Here is a 24,067-nt window from a genome sequence, read left to right as displayed (position 1 = left end):
CAATGCACCTGTCCAGTGTCCATCTGCTCCAGTGTGGCTGATGCACCTGTACAGTATCAATCCACTCCACTGCTGCCAACACACCTGTCCAGTGTCCATCTGCTCCAGTGTCAACTCCACACCTGTCCAGTGTATATCCACTTCAGTCCTTACGCACCTGTCCAGAGTCCATCTGCCCCAGTATGGTTGATGCACCTGTGCAGTGTCCATCTGCTCTAGTGCTGCTGAAGGACCTGTCCAGTGTCCATCTGCTCCAGTGCGGCTGACACACCTGTGCAGTGTCCATCTGCTCCAGTGCAGCCGACACATTTATACAGTTTCCATCTGCTCCAGTGTTGACGCACCTGTCCAGTGTCCATCCGCTTTAGTGCTAACAACGCACCTGTCCAGTATCCATCTACTCCAGTGCTGGCATCACACCTGTACGGTCCACTCCTGATGATCCACTCCAGTGCTGACAATGCACCTGTACGGTGTCCAGTCGCTCTAGTGCTGCCGATGCACCTGTCCAGTGTCCAACCGCTCCAGTGCAGGCAATGGATCAGTCCAGGGTCCATTCGCTCCAGTCCCAACACTGAACCTGTCCAGTGTCCATCCATTCCAGTGCTGCTGACGCACCTGTGCAGTGTCCATCCACTTCAGTGCTGACAACGCACCTGTCCATTGTCCATCCACTCCAGTGCTGATGACGCACCTGTCCAGTGTCCATTCACTCCAGTGCTGACAACATACCCATCCACTATCCAGTGCTGACCTGTCCAGTGTCCATCCGCTCCAGTGCTGCTCCAGTGTTTAAATTAAGTTTAAAAAAGTAAAAAAATATTTAAAGAACAGTAAAAAAATATATTGAAAAAAGTCAAGAAAAGTACAAAAAAGTAAAAAGAAAGTAATACAAGTTTTAAAAAAAAGTAAAAAAATGTTTGTGCTGTACCTTACTGTATATTCATAAAAGTACTATGACTCTGTAGGCTGTACTTCTCTGTGCTAATATATATGCAGATCTAAAATCCTAAAAGCTTCTTTGTAAATCCTCTTAATCAGAAAAATGGATTAATACAGAAATGTATGTACTGTTCATGCCATATGTACTATGTAGGAAGAACTATATGTAACTTAAAATGTAGGTTTATGGAACACAGGAGAAATATCGTGAATAAATGTCTGAATCACAGTGTCCCCAGGCACTTTTTGGAGTATCATGAAAGGGACCCCTCAAGTTTAAAACTCTTTGGAATTGAACATATTCAAATCGCTAAAAAAGGTGGTGACCGATTTAGAAACCTATGTCGACAGGAAGCAGCATGGATTTTGAAACTACAATCTTTAAAACCACAAGGGTTAAATTAATCAATTGATCTTGAAGTCATATAAATGATCTTATGATGATTTATCTATTTAGAATATATTCAAATATCTCTTTTATATTCGATACAGGGTTAATGTTTTGTTTATGTACAGTATAACTTTTTCCTTTTATACTATGTCTTTTTAAGAAACTGTGATCTGTACCCAGATTTTATGTTGTATATGAGATACAATCCCTCTGCTATATACAGTCGGGTCCATAAATATTGGGACATTGACAGAATTTTCATATTTTGTCCTCTATTCACCACCACAATGGTTTTGAAATGAAACAAACAAGATGTGCTTTAACTGCAGACTTTCAGATTTAATTTGAGGGTAATTACATCCAAATCGGGTGAACAGTGTAGGAATTACAACAGTTTCAATATGTGCCTCCCACTTTTTAAGGGGCCAAAAGTAATGGGACTATCAACTCAAAAGCTATTTCATGGACAGGTGTGGGCTATTCCCTCATTATTTCATTATCAATTAAGCAGATAAAAGGTCTGGAGTTGATTCTAGGTGTAACATTTGCATTTGGAATCAGTTGGTGTCAACTCTCAATATGAGATCCAAAGAGCTGTGACTATCAGTGAAGCAAGCCATCATTAGGCTGAAAAATGAAAACAAACCCATCAGAGAGATTGCAAAAACATTAGGTGTGGCCAAATCAACTCTTTGGAACATTCTTAAAAAGAAAGAACGCATCGGAGAGCTCAGCAACACCAAAAGACCCGGAAGACCACGGAAAACAACTGTGGTGGATGACAAAAGAATTATTTCCCTGGTGAAGAAAAACCCCTTCACAACAGTTGGCCAAATCAAGAACACTCTCCAGGAGGTAGATGTATATGTATCAAAGTCAACAATCAAGAGAAGACTTCACAAGAGTGAATATAGAGGGTTCACCACAAGATGCAAACCATTGGTGAGCCACAAAAACAGGAAGACCAGATTAGAGTTTGCCAAACAACATCTAAAAAAGCCATTACAGTTCTGGAACAACATCCTATTGACAGATGAGACAAAGATCAACTTGTACCAGAGTGATGGGAAGAGAAGAGAAGGAAAGGGACTGCTCATGTTCCAAAACATACCACCTCATCAGTGAAGCATGGTGGTGGTAGTGTCATGGCGTGGGCATGTATGGCTGCCAATGGAACTGGTTCCCTTGTATTTATTGATGATGTGACTGCTGACAAAAGCAGCAGAATGAATTCTGAAGTGTTTCGGGCAATATTATATGCTCATAGTCAGTCAAATTCTTCAGAACTCATTGGACAGCGCTTCACAGTGCAGATAGACAATGACCCGAAGCGTACTGCAAAAGCAACCAAAGAGTTTTTTAAGGCTAAAAAGTGGAATGTTATGCAATGGCCAAGTCAATCCCCTGACCTGAATCCGATTGAGCATGCATTTCACTTGATGAAGACAAAACTGAAGGGAAAATGCCCCAAGAACAAGCAGGAACTGAAGACATTTGCAGTAGAGGCCTGGCAGAGCATCACCAGGGATGAAACCCAGTGTCTGGTGATGTCTATGCGTTCCAGACTTCAGGCTGTAATTGCCTGCAAAGGATTTGCAACAAAGTATTAAAAAGTGAAAGTTAGATTTAGGATTGTTTAGTTTGTCCCATTACTTTTGGCCCCTTAAAAAGTGGGAGGCACATATAGAAACCATTGTAATTCCTACGCCGTTCACCTGATTTGGATGTAATTACCCTCAAATTAAATCTGAAAGTCTGCAGTTAAAGCACATCTTGTTTGTTTAATTTCAAAACCATTGTGGTAGTGAATAGAGGACAAAATATGAAAATTATGTCAATGTCACCATATTTATGCACCTGACTGTATATGATTGGTAACACATACATGCTTCCTAGCTCAGAATACTAATTTCTGATTACTTAGTTTACACCTGCCGATAATCAGCATCTGCTGCTATTTATTCTGGCCCCTGACTGACCATTGAACATTACTGTTTTTGAGAAAGCCACCTGGTGCATAGAAACTAGCTCTAGGAGGAATCGGCACAATGGGAGCGACAGTGGTGAGAGCATGTCACAGGTAGTGCTGTCTGGAGGATTGCTTACGGACTTACCGGGAGATTTGAGATATTTATTTACTCACCAGTACATCTATTAATGGTAGCTGACTGACACATTTGTCAGCTGCCGAAAGGGCTGTGAGTACAGTGGAGCAATTGCATTCCCAGCAGTTCTTTGAACACTTTCTCCTCAATTGATACTCTTACATTTATCTCCATACTGGATACATTTGCTACTATATTGCATTCATCTCCATATTGGAAATGTTCCATACTATAACAGCATTTCAGATGTGGATATGCCTATGAATCATCCCTCATATACTCTCCGTGTGTTTACCAGCGGTATACTACAGTCATTATATTGATAGGTGATGTTTTATATACATATGTATATTTATATTCATTGTTATGTGAACTTTATCGCTTATTTGAAGGTGGTACTGTATGATAAGTGCAACCTATTATCTTTTTTTCTGACACCAGTTATGATGATACTAGTCATTCAACACCATCTACTAAAGCCGATGACCATGGGCATAGAGTAGGGGTGGGCAATAAGCGCCCCCCCAAGCTGTTGTAGAACTACACATCCCAACATGCCCAGCCACAGTTTTGTAATTTGGTCATGCTAAAACTGTTGCAAGACATGCTGGGATTTGTACTTCAACAACAGCTGGAGGGACGCTTATTGCCCATACCTAGTATAGAGGGTTTAAGTCAGGGCATCTAAAATCCCAAAAACAATATACAGTGGTAAAGAAAAAAACACCTATAATAAAAGGAAAGTTTGGTGCAGAAAAACATAAAATTGCCAACATGTCATTCACCACACAAAAAGTCAAGGAAAGTCCTTGGCTTCGGCCTTTATTTATGACTGGAGGCTCTGCAACTGTCAGTGAGGCATCTTCTGTCTCTCATGACAATGTAAGCCCTTCTCGCTCTATAAGATGTGTCAAAAAAATTAAAACCACTAAGGCAGTAGAACAAACTATATGTTCATAAATTTGACAAATCCCTGGGGAGAGTCTAACTGTGTCCACGAGTGCTATGTGTGAGCCTGACCTTTCTGATATTGTACCCATAGAGAAGCCTCTTTCCACCATTTATTTAACCTCTGCCAATGTGGTGATGAGCAGCACAAGTCAACATGCTGACATAGAAATGGAGGATGCTACCGTGGAAGTGCAAGAGGATGAGGGGGATATTTGTGTAGCTGACGCCAGCACTAATGAGTATGTTGATGATGAGGATGTTGCTTGTGTAAGACAGGCACCAATGGAAACAATTGTTGCCCGCGGTATGAAGAAGGCCAATGTCATGCCTGGGCATAAAACCAAAAATTCCACCTCTTATGAGTGGATTTATTTTTATCCAAATACTGACAACACTTGTCTGTAGTGTTTCTAAAGCACAGTAAGTAGAGGTAGGGTACTTAACCATCTAGGAACCTCCACCCTGTTATGTCGTTTGCAGCTAGTTCATGGAAAGTTTTTGGAAAAATTAGAAACTGGTGCTAAAAAAATAACAACAGACAGTCCAGCATCAGTTAGCTCCCTTCCATCAGCTAGATCCCAGCACCTGCAATCTTTACTGCTGGTGCCAACTACTTCATCATCAATATCGTCACTACTGATCGAAGGTAGTTCTACCTCCAAGATAAGGCACTATCCAGGATTCCTTAGAAGAATCCTTCTGCGCTAGGCCTACTGCTACTGTTGCAGGTGGATCTTTATCCCAGAAGTGGACCAAGAAAACTACTGGTAGTTTCAAACAACAATTGATTGTAAAATAGTCCTTTGCGAGAGGATGCAAGTATGACAGCAGTCACCCATTCAAAGAGCAGATCACTGATGCTATGATGTCTATGCTGGTCTTGTGTCCCCGCTACCAAATTCCATCTTGGTTCCATATTACTAGACAAGCAATTCCTTTGGCTTTACCAGAACATTAAAAAAAAACAAATTATTGGCCTAAAAAATGCCATTGTGCCCACTGTCCACTTAACCACAGATATGTGGACAAGTGGAACTGGGCAAACTAAAGATTATATGACTGTGACAGCCCACTGGTTGGGGGAATCGCCTTCAGAAGCAGGAACAGCAGCAGCATCTAACAAACAGCTGCTCATTCAGAGGCAGGCTACTCTCTGTATCACCAGCTCGAAAAAACTCAGCTTTCCCAAGAGACCCAGTGGTGAAGCAGAGGAGTCAACACAATATTTTAACATCTGGTTGTGTCTTAAATAATTTACAAAAAATTAGTGACTCTACTATAAATCCATATAATACGTTCATCATCCAAATAATGGTGGAGGATTATATAATCAACAGCATACAATTAGGCATGTCACAGAGTCCCTTTGAATACTGGAAGGAAACAAAGCAATTTGGAGGCCCTTGTACAAACTGGCTTTGCATTACTTAAGATGCCCATCCTCCAGAAAGAATTTTCAGCACAACTGAGAACCTCGTCAGTGATCAGCATAGAAGGCTACTTCCTAAAAATGTGGAAAAGGTGATGTTCATCAAAATGAACTGGAAATTACATGAGGAAGACCTTTACCGGCAATTACATGAACGTACATAAACTTCTGTAATGGTGGATTCCAGCGGGGATGAAATAATATTGTGTGAGGAGGATGAAAATTCTGTTGCTGGTGAGGATGACTATGACATCAGCTTAAGGCTTAACTGCCTTAAGCCAATTGGTAGCATGTATTGTGGGGGCCCAAACAAGCCAAGCACTTTAGCCACAAAAGTGGCATCCCCTGTCGCTGAAGTGCTTGGTTTGTTAAACAGTGCATGTCCTATTGCATGTCCCAGTGACAATTCCATCTTTAACTACTTTTTACGTAGTCAAAATTGAATGGAAATGACTGGAAATTAATGTTATTGAAATCCATAATACTCTAGGAACAAAAAAGGCCCAAATTATGTTATTTTTAGCAGTTTTTATCAATTTTTGGAAGAAAAAAAATACAGAGACAAAGCCAAAACACATAAGGGTGGTTTTGGCAAAACCAAAACAGAATCCAAATAATACAAATCCAAAAGCAAAACACAAGGGTCGGCACACATCTCTAGAATTTGTGTGTGTCTGGGGTGTGTTTTTGGAGAGTGTGATGTTAGAGTATATTTATTGTTAGGTGTTTGTGCATTATTTTTCAGTGTTTTTTGTTTGCTGTGTGTATGGAGGAGAAGAGGAGCAGGCATAGAGAGGAGAATATGAAGGCAGAAGTAAGTTAGGAGGAGGCACAGCAGCCTTGAATAAGGAGAGTAGTGTGTGCAGCAATATACACTGAATACAGTCAAAAAGCACCATGTTCTTCAAATAGACATGTTTATTTATTTATTCTTTTCCACAAATTGCAGTCTAAATTTTAATTAACTTTTGGCGCAAGACTTGATGAGCCCAAGTCAGGAGTTACAAAATTGATTTCGGATATAGGGCCTGATACTAATCCGCATGCAAATACCACCACAGTTGCAATCTCTAACGGATAGCAATAGCAAAAATATGCTAGTACATCCAAAGCTTTCTGGAGCATAGGAATGCCCACTGCTTCCTTGTCATATCCATCTGACACAGCGTGAACATTGGGAACATCAATGCAGATCTGGCAGCCACACAGCTTCTGAGTAACGGCCTGATTCAGCAGCGGACGTAATGCAGGTATTTACGCAGATTGGGCGATTATTTGCCATTGCGCATGCATGTTATTTGCACTGCACACGTGTCGCAATTGCTTTGCGATTACATATATGCAAAATGAGTGTCATTGTGTCAGTGTTTGAGGTAGGTAACGGGCGGGTTAGGTAAATGCACACATATCAGTTGATTTAAACATTGTTTCACGGTCATGCATAAATGAGCCAATGCAATTGCATTCGCAGCATGAGAGCTTTCTGCATGCGAAAAGAGCTGCAGTGTTTGCGGGTTAGGTATAGATTGCCAGCGGTCGGGATGCTACTGGTCAGAATCCCGACAGCAGCATCCCGACACCCATAGGTAAGTATGCTAGCACTAACCCTAACCCCTACCCTCCCTCCCACGGTGCATAAACCTAACCTCCCCCCCTAGTGCCTAAACCTAACCTCCCCCTCCCCGCATCCTAAACCTAACCCTCCCTCCATGGTGCCTAACCCTCCCCTAGTCCCTAACCCCGCACCCTAACCCTCCCCTAACTGCCGATTCTTACCTTCGGGATACTGGTGCCAGGATCCTGACGCTGTCAGGATTTCGGCGCCGGTGTTTAGACCGTCGGTATTCTGCAAGCCGAGATGCCGACTACATCCCGTGTTTGCTGCTGGTCAGACTTGCCATACATGCTGTGTGAATGCTTGATATGCATGTTTATGTGCGACATTGGACGCATATGACAAGGCAGCTGTGGGCGTCTTTATGCCGGCTCTGCTTTGGCAGGTATTAGCATATGTTCCATGTGAAATTGCAGCTGCGATCACATTAGTGTCCACTGCTAAATCAGGCCCTAAATCTGACCTGTCTCAAAAATTGCGGGTCTCCTGACACACTGAGAGCCCTCATTCTGCAATGGAGATCGCAATGGCTAATTTATGCATGCCCATGAAACAGTGTTTATGCGGTCCCTCATTTGCCAAGCATATACTCAAACATAATCGCAAATAAATTGCAGTGTGCAGTGAAGCTTTTGCACATGAGCAAAGGCTAGCAATGCCTAGGGGCGCCCAAGCCCGCCTAGGGCCAGCAGTGGTTTTGGGCAGGCACGGCTGGGGCACCTGCTGATGGCTGGGCAGAGACTATGGCAGCTGCTACTGTCACTGCGCAGCGTCCATGATCAGAGCTCAGCTGACAATTCCGCCCGAGCCTGACAGTAGCAAACAGTGTGCAGGCAGCGGTGGTTTGTGGGTGCTGGGAGCATAGCAAAATGTGAAAGGGGCCCCAGCACAGTGAGACCACGCCCCTTCTGTGAGGCCACACACTTTCAGGATCCTATGGGGGGCCACCACCCAAAATCTTGCCCAGGGCACTAATTTGGCTAGGACCGGCTCTGCTTGTAATGCAGTAATCCTTTTTAAGACTGCAGGATTCATTCCTTTGAAAGTCACAAAATAATGCATGTAGGCTATTAAATACTGGTGTGCTGGCCTTTGGTAGCCAATTATTAACCAGAATCCCACAAACAATGGCTAGTTCTTCATCTAATACACGGTGCACTACCTCACCCCAACAACACCACCCAGGAGTAGAGCAAACAAGAGGGGATCTGCACAGAGAAGTCCGGCTGGCCATACTCCTAAAAGGCACAACTAAAATGTGCTTCATACATACAATGTTTGAGGGGCATGTAGGTAATAGACCGGCAGACTAAATGCTGCCGGTCTATATCCCGACACAAGAAAACCGGCAAGGGACAGAAGATAAGAGTTGAAATATCGACACCTATCATCATCCCGACGCCAGAGTGCTGGGATGCCGGACCGATCGAGGTGAGTACGGCCATCCCCAGCACTCAGCCGCATGGGGGGGTGGGGGGGGGTTAGGTTTAGGCAACCCCGGAGTGGGTTAGGGTTAGGCTACGGGAAGAGGGGGTTAGAGATAGGCACCCCCCGGGAGGGTTAGGTTTAGAGTGTGGGAGAGGGGGGGTTAGGTTTAGGCACCCCCAGGGCACACTTAGAGTTAGGCACCATACCGGGAGTTTAGGGTTAGGCATCCCTAAGGGAGGGTTAGGGTGGAGAAAGGGGAGTGTCAGGTGACCTGCCATAGTCGGGATTTCCTCCTGTTGGGCTGAGGCTGTTGGGATTTCAATCAGCCGCTGGCATTTCAATCCCATTCCGTTTGAGGAAAACGATATTTGTAGTTTCCAATAATTGCAATATTACATTTTGAAATTAATAGTTCTCTTTACTTGTTGTTATGCTTGTCTTTATACACACTTTATTACTGTACACTGATGCTTTAGCAATGTCATGTAAGTACAGATGTTTCCCCTTACATCTAGAGTTCATACGCCATGTAGCGTGACCTGCTAGTCCTGCTCTGCAATTCAGCAGCTTGCTGTATTAAGTCACCTCATAGCATATTGAGTCGCATCGTAACATACTGAGATGCTGGAAAAGCCAGAGAGTGTAATACAACTTTCTGTCCACCAGATGTCGCATTTCCTAATCTGCACTGTGGGCATAAAAAAACCTGTCATTCTGTATGCAACACAGGTACAGCATGTTTGTTATGGTTCAAGAGTTGTAGTAGAGTGTAATAAAAGATTAAATCATTCAGGGGCTGATTCAGACCCGCTCGCGAGCGCAGGACGCTCGCAAGCGGGTCGATGGTGCCGAATTGCACATGCGCACGACGGAGGGAGCTCCGTCGTGCGCATGCGCGAGACCCGAATAACGACGGCCAAGCCGTCGTTATGGGTCTCGCACCAAAGGGGCGTGCTGTCGATGGTGAGTGACAGCACGCCCCCTTTGGTGGGCGTGCCGGGGGCGTGGCTGCCAGACGGAGGCATTCCCGTGGGAACGCCTACCGTCTGAGTCCGGCCCCACTGACATCCCTAGTTATGTCAGTGGGAGTGATTTTGGCTTTGATAGAGCCAAGATCACTCCAGGGCTTGCGGTCACCGAGACTCCACCGCAGGGTCTCGTCGCAAGCCCGATGGTCGCGATGGTCATCGTGGACGCTCGCTATAGCTGTGGGTGGTAACCCACAGCCATGTGAGTGTCCATGAGGCCGCTCCAAGTTGAGGGAGGAGGGCCCTGATTCAGAGCGAGCGCTCTGGTCAGAGTGTTTGGCTCTGAATCAAGCCCTCAGTGTGCAACTACTGTATTTTTTTAAATATAGTCTTTATACTGGTAGTACAGGTGTCAGCTGCCAATTACTGTCCAGACATGCGAGATGCTGGGGCAGGCTGGCTGGGACCTATAGTCTCACGGAAACGGATAAATAGATAATACAGTAGGACCCCTATTTTACACTATCAACCCCACACATCCAGGGGCATTGAGCAATGTGATGTTCTAATCAATATTATTTTATCTACAATATAGTGCGTACAGTAAATACTGTATATTTTTAGTTTTAGTGCAATGCATGGCACTGGTAGTGTATGTAACCAGTGGGTTAAATAATTAATTTCTACATAGTCATATAAGTTGTAACACAACCCTTCCTAGGCCCCATTGAGGTTTGAAAAGAGATTGTAGTTTCAGTCTAAGCATAGAAAGGTCATATTCACCTTTTGAGGTCAAACAAGACATAGATTGAGGGGCCAACTTGTACCTGTCACTATTAGTAGATGTATAATGAGCCATTCATAGCTTATATGGTGTTATCAGTAGACAGTGAGTCACATTCCAATGGGGTGACCATTGTAAGCTGTGTAGAGATGATAAGCATTATTGGTAACTGATAGTGATGTCTATATTCTATACACAAAGGGGCTTTGAGAGTTTATCTCCAGACATTGGGATATGTCATTACTGTATTTCTTTGTCTGGTAATATATGTTAGTGCTTACAGAGCATGTGCAAGAGGTAAGAATGGTCTATGCTATGTTGTACCAATCAGTGCTTGGTACCCAGTTTGTAACCAATATGGGCTTAATATCTGGAAAGCAAACACCCTATTAGGGTATATAAATCAAGAGGTAGACAAATGCTCTTTGGCTCGTGCATGGACCTGAGACTGCAGTACAGTGCCTGCAATGTATATTGAACTGCCTGGGCATTATTGAAACGAGGGCTCCCAGATGAAGATGAAGTACATCTTATGTTGGAGATGATGAATTACCGGTGTCATCTGAATGCCTAGACAAAAGTTGAGTATACTGTATACTTTGTATGTTTATTGTTTGTTACTTGTAAATAAAGTGTGTTCATTTGTACTCGCTCAAATGGTCACGTGTGAGTTCTATTCATTTTGATCAGAATGAAACCCACCGTAATGCAGTGTAGCAGACAGCATTAGTGCTTCCTTGGCTTGGTGGTGAAAGTGAAAGTTTCACATACAGTACTGGAACTGTCCCCCAGGGTTCGAGTCCTGTTAAGGCTTGGGGCAGGCAGGACTGCAAATGCCAGAAGGCCCGATGGCCAGATGGATCATCCGGCCAGTGCCGCCAAGGGGGGACAGTAGCAGGCCTGGATTACCTGCTATACAACACAGGTGGGCGTCTAGGGAGCGTGCCTATACTGCTCAATGTATGAAATTTTTTTAAATGTAAAGAGCCTATAATGTCTGCGGAGCCCAGAACCTGGAAAGCGGGGAGGGTCCCGAGTGTACCGCTGTGCCGGTACCTGTGAAATTACTGCTTGCAGTATAGTGCAGCTACAGGACCTGGTGATCATGCACAGCTGCACATTTCCTTAGTTTGCAGTCTGTCCAATTAGAGGTGGGGGCAGGCAGTAATGTCAAAGGCAAGTGTCTGGAGCTCCTGGGCAGATCTGTCATTCAGAGGGAGTCAGCCAATAAGCATCGGGGGAGGGGGCGTGGCATCTCTGTATGGAAAGGTCCCATGAGTATTATCTGTTTTGGGGGGGGCATCTCTGTATGGGAAGATGGAAGCTCCTATGCCATGAGCATTGTCTGCTCTCAGAGGATGCAGCAGAAAGTTCTATTAATCTCTTTAGTGCACTGGAGAAATGAAAGAATGCACACTGTAGGTGAGTCATGTAATGGAACTTGCACAGCTTATTACCTTAGCAGTCTGAGGTGTATGGGTCACAATGCTGTTAATGAAAGATGTTCCAAACATACATATTTTTCCAGCATTTTTGTAACCAGAACAAATATGACAAGTCAACTTCATATAGACAGCACTGGTTATGTAATTGACCACCTATGTTTCACACCAGCCATGATGTCAGTTACATAATAATCAGCAATCACCTTCAGCCCTAAATACTACTACTGCCTCTAGAGAGGAACATTATGCCACTAAATGTAATTCTGAAGATAGTTCACCTGTCCATCCGCTTGTTCAACGTTTGTAATGTCGACATGCTGGAGATCGCCATCAGTATGCCAGCGCTAGTATACCAGTAGTTAAAATGCAGCTTAAATCATTTTAACAGCGTCAGCAGTATAACTAAATATTCTGGCAAAGCAGCATGATTACAGTTATACTGGCAACACTGTTAAAATGTTTTAATCTGCATTTTTAACTGTCAGTATACTGGCGCCACATACTAATGGAGATATGCAGACTGCACACCTTGGAAATGAGCTGTACTGTGCATGTAGCTCATCTTACAATTTAGATATGTAATTAGAGATGTGCGCTGACCCCCGTGTTTTGGTTTTGGATCTGGATCTCCCTCTGATTTTGGATCTGGATTTGGACTTTTTTCCTTGGTGTTTTTGTTTTTCGGTTTTGGATCTGGATTTTTTCTTAAAATATCATAAAAACAGCTAAAATCACATAAAATGGGCCTGTTTTTTTCCTACAGTATAATTAACCTCAATAACATTTATTTCCAGTAATTTCCAATCAATTTTGACCACCTCACAATATTATTTTTTTCATCTAGTTAAGGCCAAAAGGTTGCATCCAGCTAGCTGGCTGACTAAGCTAAGCAACACAGTGGATGGCAATAACATGTGGCAGTTCAGCTTCCAAGTTCCAACACGGATACAGTGTGTTATACAGTGTGTGTTGGATACACCAATAGTGCACTTACTGTGACTGCAGTGTTGGCAGAGCGGGGTGCTGTCAGTGTCCTCAATGTGAGAGTGCCAGTGGTGTCCTTAATGCGGAAGTGCCGTCAGTGTTGGCAGTGTGGCGGTGTTGGCAGAGTGGGGGCCCTGGCAGTGTCCTGAGTGCATAGTGCCGGCAGTGTCGGTAGAGCGGGGCTGCCAGCTGTGAACTCAGTGAAGGAGTGCTGAAAGTGTCGTCTGTGCAGGGACACCCTCGGTGTGGGAGTAGCAGTAGTGTTGGGTCGCTGACGGAGTCCTCAATACGTGGGGCGGGGGTGCTGGCGGTGTCCTTAGTGCAGGGTGCCGGTGGTGTCGGCAAAGCAGGGGTACCATCGGTGTCCTCAGTGCATGTGTGGTGACAGTGTCGGCAGTGCAGGGGTGCTGGTGGTGTCCTCAGTGTGGGAGTGCCGGTGGTGTTGTCAGTGTTGGGTCGCTGACGGAGTCCTCAGTACATGGCATGGCAGTGCTGTGGTGCTGGCAGTGTCCTCAGTGAAAGGTACAGGCGGTGTCAGCAGAGTGGTGGTGCCAGCAGTGTCTTCAGTGCAGGTATGCTGGCTGTGTCGTCAGTGCTGGGGTTGCTGACGGTGTCCTCAGTACATGGATTGGCAGTGCTGTGGTGCTGGCAGTGTCCTCAGTGAAGTGTACCGGTGGTGTCGGCAGAGCAGGGGTGCCAGCGTTGTCCACAGTGCAGGTTTGCTGACTGTGTCGGCAGTGCAGGGTGTTCTCAATGCAGGGTGCGGGTGGTGTCAGTAGCATGGGCGAGCCAGTGGTGTCAGCAGTGGGGCTGCCGGTGGTGTCAGCAATGGGGGTGCTGACAGCTGGTCTGTCAGCAGCTGGGGCTGCTGGCAGCAGGGCCTGCCGGCAGCAGGTGGGTCGGCAGCGGGGGGTGCTCGCCGCAGGAACCAGTGCCATCTTCTTTTTTCCTTACATTCAATGGGCTTAACGCTGTTTGGCTGAGAGCCTTGACAGATGGCTCTGTCAGCCAATCAGCGCTTTGCCCATTGAAGGCAAAGGGATTTTGAAAAGTGGCTGCTTCAGGCAAAACCTCCAGATCCGACAGAGGATCGCAAGGTTTTGCCTCGATTAGGGATCTGGGGTAGGAGGAGAGATCCGAGGGGCACCTTGGATCGCCCCGGATACCCGAAGTTCATGTGGGTCTGGTTCTCAGGGAACCAGACCCGCTCATCTCTATTTGTAATGAATGTGCTATATATTGTTGTGATATTTAGTCAGCATCAATTCAGATTATACAATTGTATTTACATACTATATGATACCATCTTAAAGGGTTGGGTATGCTATCACGGTAGTGACTATCCTGACTGTCAAAATGCCAGCAGCAGAATCCCGATGGTCAAAATCCAGACAAACTTTAGTGAGTTTTTTAATAAACCCCTCCTGAAGCCTAACCGTCCCCTACCGCAGCCTAACCGTCCTCTACCGCAGCCTTAGCATAACCATCCCTTACCGCAGCCTGACCTTAACTGTCCCCTACTACAGCCTAACCATTCCCTACCGAAGCCTGACCCTAACCATCCCCTACCACATCCTAACCCTAATTGTCCCCTAACGAAGCCTAACCCTAACCATTTCCTTCTGCAGCCTGACCCTAATCGTCCCCTCACCATAAGTTAGAGCACAGCTTGGCATGTGTCAGGGAGGACTGATCATCAGTCCTCCTGCTGCAGCTGATCTCTGCAATCACAGACATCAGACAAACAGTGCTCAGGGGGGAACTAAAGTTCACTTTTTACTTTTGTTACAGGCGGATGTGGCAGCGATGTCAGCTGTCACAGACTATAAAACATCATTGCAAAAGGAAATTTTCTGACTTCTTCAGTAACAACTGGAGGATGTACACAGACAGCTCAGTCGCATTGGATGTGGCTGTCTTGGTAAAAGCTCAGCTGGCTGCATCATATCTCATCATACCTGCCTACTCTCCCGAAACAGCTGGGAAAATCAGATGGAGCTCCAAGCTGCCCAGAAGAGTAGGCACTATTACTACATGGCATAATGTATTAGGGCCACTACTACTGTGTGGCATAATCTTTATAAGGAGTACTACTGTGTGGCATAACATGAATGGGCTCTTTGTGGTGTAACATGGCGACACTACTGTGTGGTGTAATGTGACAAAGGGACACTACTGTGCGGGGTAATGTGACTAAGGGGCACTACTGTGTGGCATAATTTGAATTGGGGGTACTATTTTGTGGTCATGCCCCTTCCCAGTGAGACCTCAACTGTTATTTTTTTTTTTTCCGGAGCGCTCTCCCTGCTTCGGTTATGGATGGCAGCATCAATGTTCTTTATGTACAAAGAGCACCAAAATGTAAAGTTGTGGTTCTGCTGAAGCAAGGTGGGCCTGTGTTCTTTAAATCCCAGGGCCTATTTTTAGTCCCAGTCCGGCCCTGGCTTGGGGCACTGAGTAATATGAATTTTGTAATCAATATTATTTAATTTGCAAACAGTATATATTTTTTAAAGTTTAGTTTTGCATGTGTAACATTTGAAATCAAGACACCAATTCACCCTTCATGCAATGCCACAAAAAGTGTTAAGTGTGGTGGTGTAAAGATGCACTTTCAGCTTACACTGAAACCAGATGAATTCATGGTGACCATTGTCAGGGTACTGTGCTTAACTTACTACACACTGTACCTTCACACCATCCCACCAGATTTCATCCCTATACCATGCCAACAGAGATAGCTTTGCTGCTAACCGCTACACACATGCCACGCTCAACATGACTCTAATCGGTGCACGTCACTTAATACTTAAGTAGTGACCATACCAGTAGCCCAAGGCAGCCACTGTAATCTGGTATGTATAGCTACAGTATACCCATTCACTGTGTGCTGTGCCTTGTGTATATATACATATAGTCTTCTTTTGCTGTGTCACATATCTACTCATATTCACGGTGTGCTGTTTCTTGTATCTATATCTAGAGGCAGGGGCGCCGAGAGGGGGGGCGGGTACAAATTACCCGTGCTTGGTGGAGGGGCCCGGGTCCTGTACCGCTCCCTCCCCATCTTTCATCACAGCAGTCCAGCACACGCTGCTGTGTGCTGGGCTGCACTGGGAGACTGCTTGTGGCTGCTATGAAGAAGCCACAGCAATCTCCTATGCCTGTGGCGGGAGAGATCAAGCTGATTGCTCCCCCCACTAATTATGCGCCGGGCTGAGGGGGCTCAGAGCGTCCCCCTCGCCAGCGCGCAGCCCAAAACTTTTTTTTCTCCTCGTAGGGGGCATGGCCACGCCTCCTGCGATTAGGCCACACACCCCTACCCGGGCCCGCCGCGGCTCTCAGCGGTCCTGTCTGAGGGTGCTATGTAAAATACATATACACATTGTGGGACATAGCAGGTAGATAGCATACGATCTCTGGTGTGCAGAGCAGCTAGTCATGGGTCGGGTGTACTGCTGCACCAGGGGCGTTGCTACTGTGCTTTGTTGCAGGGCGTGATCAGGACCAGCCATCTATCAAGGGGACTAGAATGTCTTGGTGGGTGTGATACATGTTGACTGTAGTCCATGTTGTACGTCATCCTTACCCCTCTCTCTTCGGGCGTTTCTGTCCAGGTTACACCCTTGTGCTTGGCACGTTGGGTAACCAGTCTAAGGCCAAAAGTGCCAATGATGACCAACTACTGATCCCAGTGCAGGTCATCCTGTCTCAGCTGGGTTTCCCACCATAGATCCATCCCCACCGTCCTCACCCATCCCAGATTCCAGCACTGTCCACCAGGAGAGCGACGACGGCCTGAAGGTGCGAGCAAGTGGCAGAGGTAAGTGCCCAAAGACAAAGGCATTCAGCACCACCCCGCTGCCACCCCTCCACAGGTATTGTGCACTTATAGTGACATAGTGATGTCACTGATTGGAGTGAATATTATTTTTTATTTTTAATGACTGTCAGCTGTTAGAGGATATAGCAACATTCATTTATTTTTTATAAATTGAAGACTGAAGTGTGCAACATTGCCGCTCCAATGTTTTGCTGTACTGTACTGCAGGGGTGTATTTAAGGGTCAGAGCGCCCCTGGCAAAATAAGGGACTGGCGCCCCCCCTTCCCCCCCAGCTCTCCCTCCTCACAGCCCTGTCGCCTCTGACAGCTTTTACTATTTTTAATATTAAAAGAACACACATTGGCTTCCACAGGGAAAAAAAACATCCAGTCCCCATTCTAAGAGCCAGCCCTAGAAGGTCCCCTTCTGTGCCCCCACTCCCCAGCCAGCCCCAGCCTTTTATGTCCCCCACTCCCCAGCTGCCCCCTTCTAAGTCCGCACTCCCCAGCCAGCCCCCATCTGTGCCCCCACTCAACAGCCAGCCCCAGCCTGTTATGTTCCCCACTACCAAGCCAGTCCCCCCTTCTAAGTACCCACTCCCCAGCCAGCCCCGACAGATCCCCTTCTGTGCCCCCAATCCCCATTTCTTACCTTGTTGCTGCAGTGCTCTCACGGGCCGCAGCTCCTCTGTCCTCTCTTCAGCAGTGCGGCATTGTGTCACATGCACCTGGCCGACACTTCTCTGTACAAAAAAAAAAAACTTAATCTGACGGCGTCGGCAGGTGCGCACTTCGGGAAGCTGCACGGCCCGCCTGCACAGTCGCAACGAGGATGAGGCAGCGGCGGCTGCTGCTGCTGCCAGCCCCCCCCCCCCGGGCCGTGCATCTTCCTGAAGTGCACGCCTGCCTGCGCCGTCAGATAAAGTTTTTATTTTTATTGTGGAGAAGATCCGGGCACGTCAAAAAGAAAAATGCGTGCCCCCCCAAGCGTGTATCTACCACCTGGCCATGGATGGCACCGCTGGGTGGCGCCCCCTTCGGCCGGCGCCCCTGGCGACTGCCATCCTGGCCAATGTGTAGATACGCCCCTGCTGTACTGTATTTTTTCTACAATATGACTTCATAGCATCTTCTTCCACAGGCGCTGCCAGCGGATCTGTTTACACTGTCCACTACTGTCCTGTTAGGATTTGCTACATATACTGTAGTGTCATCTCAAAAATGTATCTAATTGTGGAATAGCAGTTTATTTATAAATATCAGTAAAGCAACACTACATTTTAGACAAGCGCACATTTTCTTTCCTTATATTTTGAACAGATTGCAGATAGGGCCATTAGGAACCACTCATTTGTTAGTCTATGTTTTTTTGTCTATTGTAGTCTGACTTTTAGTAAATCTGGGATTTCTATTGCTGAATATTCGGAAAAATCGATGGTCAGGCTACAGTACTTCCCTCTTTTTGTGTCTTCGTGTTTCTCATGCAAATTTCCAGAGGTTTTCCCTTTAGTAAATCTCTAATTTGCAAAAACAGAAACTTGCAGAAAAACATTATGTCAATACTTAGTAAATATACTCCCAGAACTCAAGTACACCCATTAGGTTATGCTTTCATGCACAGATGATTACCTACTTTGCTGGATCAATAATTATCCCACCTTCTTTCAAAAGACAAAAACCATGAAAACATGACCTGTTGGAGAGAAGATATTTGGAGAGATGTGCGCTGACCCCTGTGTTTTGGTTTTGGATCTGGATTAATTTTCGTGTTTTGGTTTTTCAAAACCACCTTCAAAATGTTTTGGATCTGCGTTTTTCTAAAATGCACATCCAAATGAGAAGTTTTTAAAAACAGCTAAAATCGTGTAATTTTTGCAATCCAAAACCTGAAATTCGGATTTAAAATCCAAACTCCAAACTTGGAACTGCGACTCAGAGCTGTCCAGATTCACAAAATTTGGATGGATTCGGATTTCTGGAGAAGCGAACTGCACATCTCTAGTTATTTGAATACTGGAAGTGAAATCCATTGTAAACTGAAGCACCATATTTTTTTTTCATGTGAATGAAAATTCACATTATAGGTTGCAAAAAATGACGTAGCAAGTTGTACAATTAATAGCCTAGTAACATCTGCCAACTTTCTGACAAATTTAATGCCAAAAATAAACAAACCAAAAAATTCTTAGTACAATCAACTTTGTACAGTATTTATTTTATGGTAAATGTTAGGGCTGCCACCTGCTGGTTATTTATAAAACTGAAATATAAAGTACAGAAATGCTAGAACATTTTGTAGTACATTCAGGGCCTGATTCAGCAAGGCTGCACGCAAGTTATAGATATATGATGTATGCATGCAGTCAGCTTTCCAACTGTGATCCTTGCAATTATGGTAATGCAGCACGAGGCATCATGCCTCCTGCTGCATTACGTATCCGAGCTGCATTGTCCAACGCAGCATCAGATACTCTGCGGACCATTGGCCAGCTGTGTGACCCATGGGGTCCTGCAGCCGGCCGCCGCATATTAGGGTAAGAGGCCAGGAAATCTCCATCAGCCATCGGAGATCCTGGCTTCTTCCCTCCCCTCCAATGGCGGCGACACACCTCCGTTCCGGGAAACGGAGGCCATCGCTGCCCTCTCGCTGCCCATAAACGCCAGCAGGCTGTCAATCACTGACAGTCTGCTTGCAGTCTGCATGCGGGTTCACAGACCAGTGCTGCACATGCGCAGAATGGGTCATGCGTCTGCGCAGATTCCCGATGATCAGGAATCTGCGTCCAGCAGTGAACTTGCGCGCACTGCTGAATTAGGACCTCATTCATTAATATTTTTTAGATAAAACACCATCAAAGTGTACAGTTCTGTAGTGAATAACTTTTGCATGAAATATGGCACAAAATGTGGGGGATGCTTTCAGTTATTTTAATTATAAAGTACTAGTATTTTTGACCTGTCATTCGCCGAGATACTAGTGTGTAGCCGCCATATAGCCTCATCTGATCTGTGAAAGTAGGAGTGGTAAAGGTTTAAAGGCAGTCACATGAAAGGGGAGGAAAAAATGTCTGACCCACAAATGTAGAGACACAGGGACCTATTCATGATCACTAGTGGGCCCCTTTACACATGCAGAAATGCTAGTTAAGTAATAGGCCCATTCAGGGGGCCCTGTGAGCCCCTCAGCCTGGTGCATAGTCTGCGGGGGGCACGATCAGTGTGATCGGTCTCTCCACAGACATAGGGGGTGGCATAGGGCCTCTCCAGCAAGCCTGGACCCGGGTAATTAGTACCCGCTCCCCCCCTCTCGATGCCCCTGGGCCCATTCATCACCTAATATTCAGTAAACCCCGAAAAGCTAAATTGTTTGGAGTTTGCTTGCATGAACCAATGGTGTTTTCACATGATTTTCACATTATTTTAGTTTAACTTAAATGTATTAAAGGGTTTTTGGAGCAGTTTTCGTAAAACGAACTACTCCAAGCCCTTAAATTTGCATTCGGTTAGGAAGTAGATCGTATTTCCCATACTTGTAATGGATCCCTGTGATAACAATGCTATCTGGAGATGGCATTATGCAGGGTCCCCCCCACCCTCCATTTCCCCTACTGCTATACTGCCTTCCCTAGGAAAGCAGAACCTGGAGCATGCTTCTGTTATCAGCCTGTGTGTCTGATAGTCAACAGGCTGATAACAAAAAACAAATTAGAATAATATAAAATAATAACACTTACCTGCACCAAGGGCTGGTGATCGGTCAGCTCCTCTGACTCCAGTCATCTGATCGCTGGGCTCCTGCTCTTTGACCCCGGTCAGCTGCTATGTGCTGTTAACTGAGATGCCAGTTCACAGCACAGAGCAGCTGACTGGGGTCACGGATTGTGATTCTGGTGATCAATTGACAGGAGTCACAGAGGAGATCACCAAACACTGTGTAGGTAAGTATTAGCTAAGGTGGGATTGCAGGGAGGGGGTATAGCCATACTTGCCAACCCTCCCGATTTGGTCGGGAGCCTCCTGAAAATCGGGTGCCGCTACTGACCTCCCGGGAAGGCAGGCAAGTCTCCCGGCAGCTGCCGACCCCTCCTGCCCCCCACCGCAATAACGAGAAAATCCCCGGCAGCGGGGGGCCCGTGACGCGATTCACGCTGTATAGCGTCATTTTGGCCCCGCCCCCTGCTTCACAATGCCGGGATTATCGGCATTCTGTTGCGGGGGCGGGGCCAATATTACACATTTGCATAGCCACGCCCTCAGTTCCACCCTCATGCACCGACCATGCCCCCGATTTTGCCGATCTGGCTGCTCCCTCCCGGAAGGGGCAGCCAGAATGTCAGCATGTCTGAGTATAGCATAGGGGGTTAAGTGGTCACACGTTGGGGGAGTAACTAGCAGGGCCGAACTGGGACTAAAAATAGGCCCTGGCATTTTAAAGCACACATGCCCATCTTGGGGGTCGAGCCTATTAGCCGCGATGATCTTGCTGGCGCAAGTCATCGCACTTTACGGCAGCCCTGATTCGCCTAATATTGCTCGCAGCCCCACAGGGCTCCGAGCAAAATTATGCGAATCCTGGCTTGGGTAGCAAAGGGTGCAAGCTGTGGTGTCGTTGAAAGCATTTACACGCCGTTGCAATGGCACATCGCACCTAATAGGATTGACCCCTTGGTGTCAGCATCTGGTTCCTGTCACAGACTCCTCCCCTTGCTATTCCTAACTCTTTCCACTGCTTAGTCTATGTATTACACATATAATTGATATTAGAACAACATAAAAGTGTACATTATTCTCTGTATTAAAACACACACAACAGTGCACATCCTGCAAGGGATTTAAACATATGCCATGGTCAGACATTTGGGCCAAATGTAATAGGGTGAGAGTTTAGAAAATGTGAGCAGTAAAACTCTCACACTTAGGGGCATATGTATCAAAGCTTGATGTTAGATAAAATTGTGAAGTATATATCACCAACCAATCAGCTCCAAACTAACATTTCTTAAACACAGCCTGCAAAATGTAGGTTAGAAGCTGATTAGTTGGTGATATATATCTCATAATTTTATCTCACATCAAGCTTTGATACATAAGCCCCAAAGTGAAATAAGATAAACTACCAGCCAAACAGCTTCCAACTGTCATTTTACAAACACAGCTTGTGACATGGCAGTGAGGAGCTGATTGGCTGGTACCTTATCTCATTTCACTTGGTCTCCTAACACTGCTTAGTAAATAGACCCTTAAATCTTGAGAGTTGTTTGAGTCTGAAAAACATGCAATTTTGCATGTTCTGTGGCTTTAATACATTGGCTGAGTTTAGAAAATGTGAGAGAAAACTCTCACATTTTTAAACTCTCACCCCATTACATTTAGCCCTTGGCATTTGGTTCAGTTAGGTAAAGCTGGCACCACATTGGTGTAAATCACACCCAAAGAAAAGGGAAGGCATTTTCCCAATTGACCAAGCACTAGTTTAGCAGTTGTAGAGGATTAGATAGTGATCACTGTAGGTTTTTTTCAGGGCAGGGGGTGCTGAGCACAGAGAAGGACACATCTGTACACACCAATGCAGAGCTGTTACTACACATTGGTGACCTGTGTACATAAAGAGCACTGGGGCTGCTCCCCATAATAGAAGCACGGAGGGAGCGCACCAAAGGCGAGCACTGAAAACAAAAAAAAACAGGTGTTGGCTCTATGGGAAGGGGCGTGACCACACAATATTACCCCCAATCCAAATTATGCCACACAGTAGTGGCCCTTTGCAGGGGCGTATTTAACCCTTGGCCAGGAAGGCACTCTCCATGGGTGCCAGCCACGGCCAAGGGGAAAATACAACCCTGACTCTACATGAGGTACTCCTCACTCAACCATGCATGCCTGGCTGTGCAGGCTGACAGGACCCAGGAGAAGCAGATGCAGAGAGCAGAGACGGCTGATGCATTGGGAGGTAGTAGCAAATCCCAGGGAGGGCGATCGTCCCCTGTACAGCCATCACAGTGTGTCAAAATGTGTCTTTCTTTACTGAATACTGATGCTGCACTGCTTTGCTGCAGCAGTGTAGCTCCGAGCAGGAAGGCGGGCATGAGCTGTGCCAGCAGCCAGCCAGCCACATATGGAGCTGTCACAACCGGAGGTGGAGCAGGTACTGTCAACACACACCATCACAGGCTAGCTCCTCCTACCAATTGCCGGCACTGATTTAAATTTGGAAGCTGCCCCTAAGTGAATGGGCTGTTGCAGCAGGGATGGATGTAGTCGTTGGCTGAAAATGTTCCAGAAGGGGACCAGTTGCGCACAATAGGGGAAACATTGGATTGGATGGAAGAATCATGGTTTTGATAGGTACCAGAAAGACAGGAAAGGGAGAGGAGTAAGAGTAGCAGCAGTTCTGGGAGTGGAGGTGGACTTTGACAGAAGAAAGTAATCCTGTGGCTACTAGGGCAATGTATATTATTAAGGAATTAAACATTGTAAACTGTATAATACCACTGATGCATGGAAGTGTTGACAAATGTTTTGCAATATGCATAATAACTTACAATGTGAATCAGCGCACTCAGAAGGGAGCTGTCAAGAACCGCAGACCCCAGAGTCCAGGATGGGGAGTTAGATCCCGGTGGCCGGTAAAGGGGCCGTGGCACAGGTGGGAGATGTACTGTAAGAAAGTGTCATCGGTGGTGGAGATGAGATGAGCATCCAGTGACATGCATAATAGTGCAGGAGGCAAGGGGGGAGGCAAGAGGACGAGCTGCCTCACAGAGTCGCTGGGGAAGGGGGATGAGGATGGAGCATAATAACAAGGGATAAAAAATTTTAAATGAACAGGAAATTAAAAGATGGAAGCAAAAAGATAAATGATAAATGGAGCCAGGAATGGATACGCAATGCTATGATGTGAGGTTAGTACCTGAAAATGGGAGGAGGAATGAGTAGAGGGAGGAGGAGTTGGGATTCATTAGAGGGAGGTGGGGGTGCCAGTCCCTTATTTTGCCAGGTGTGCTCGGTCCCCTAGATACACCCCTGCCCCTTTGTCTCATTACAACTGACAGTGGTGCCCTGATTGAAAGTTAAAGGGAGGGTGAGGACAGGGACACTGAGGTGAGTTACAGGGAGGATGGGGACATTGAGGAGAAGATACCGAGAGGGTGAGGGCTGGGACACTGATTGGGGGTTAGAGGGAGGCTGTGGGCTGGGACATT

This window comes from Taudactylus pleione, unplaced genomic scaffold, assembly GCF_031769625.1.
Source record: "Taudactylus pleione unplaced genomic scaffold, aTauple2 ptg000015l, whole genome shotgun sequence".
Classification (NCBI taxonomy): Eukaryota; Metazoa; Chordata; class Amphibia; order Anura; family Myobatrachidae; genus Taudactylus; species Taudactylus pleione.
Note: the sequence above shows the minus strand (reverse complement) of the source record.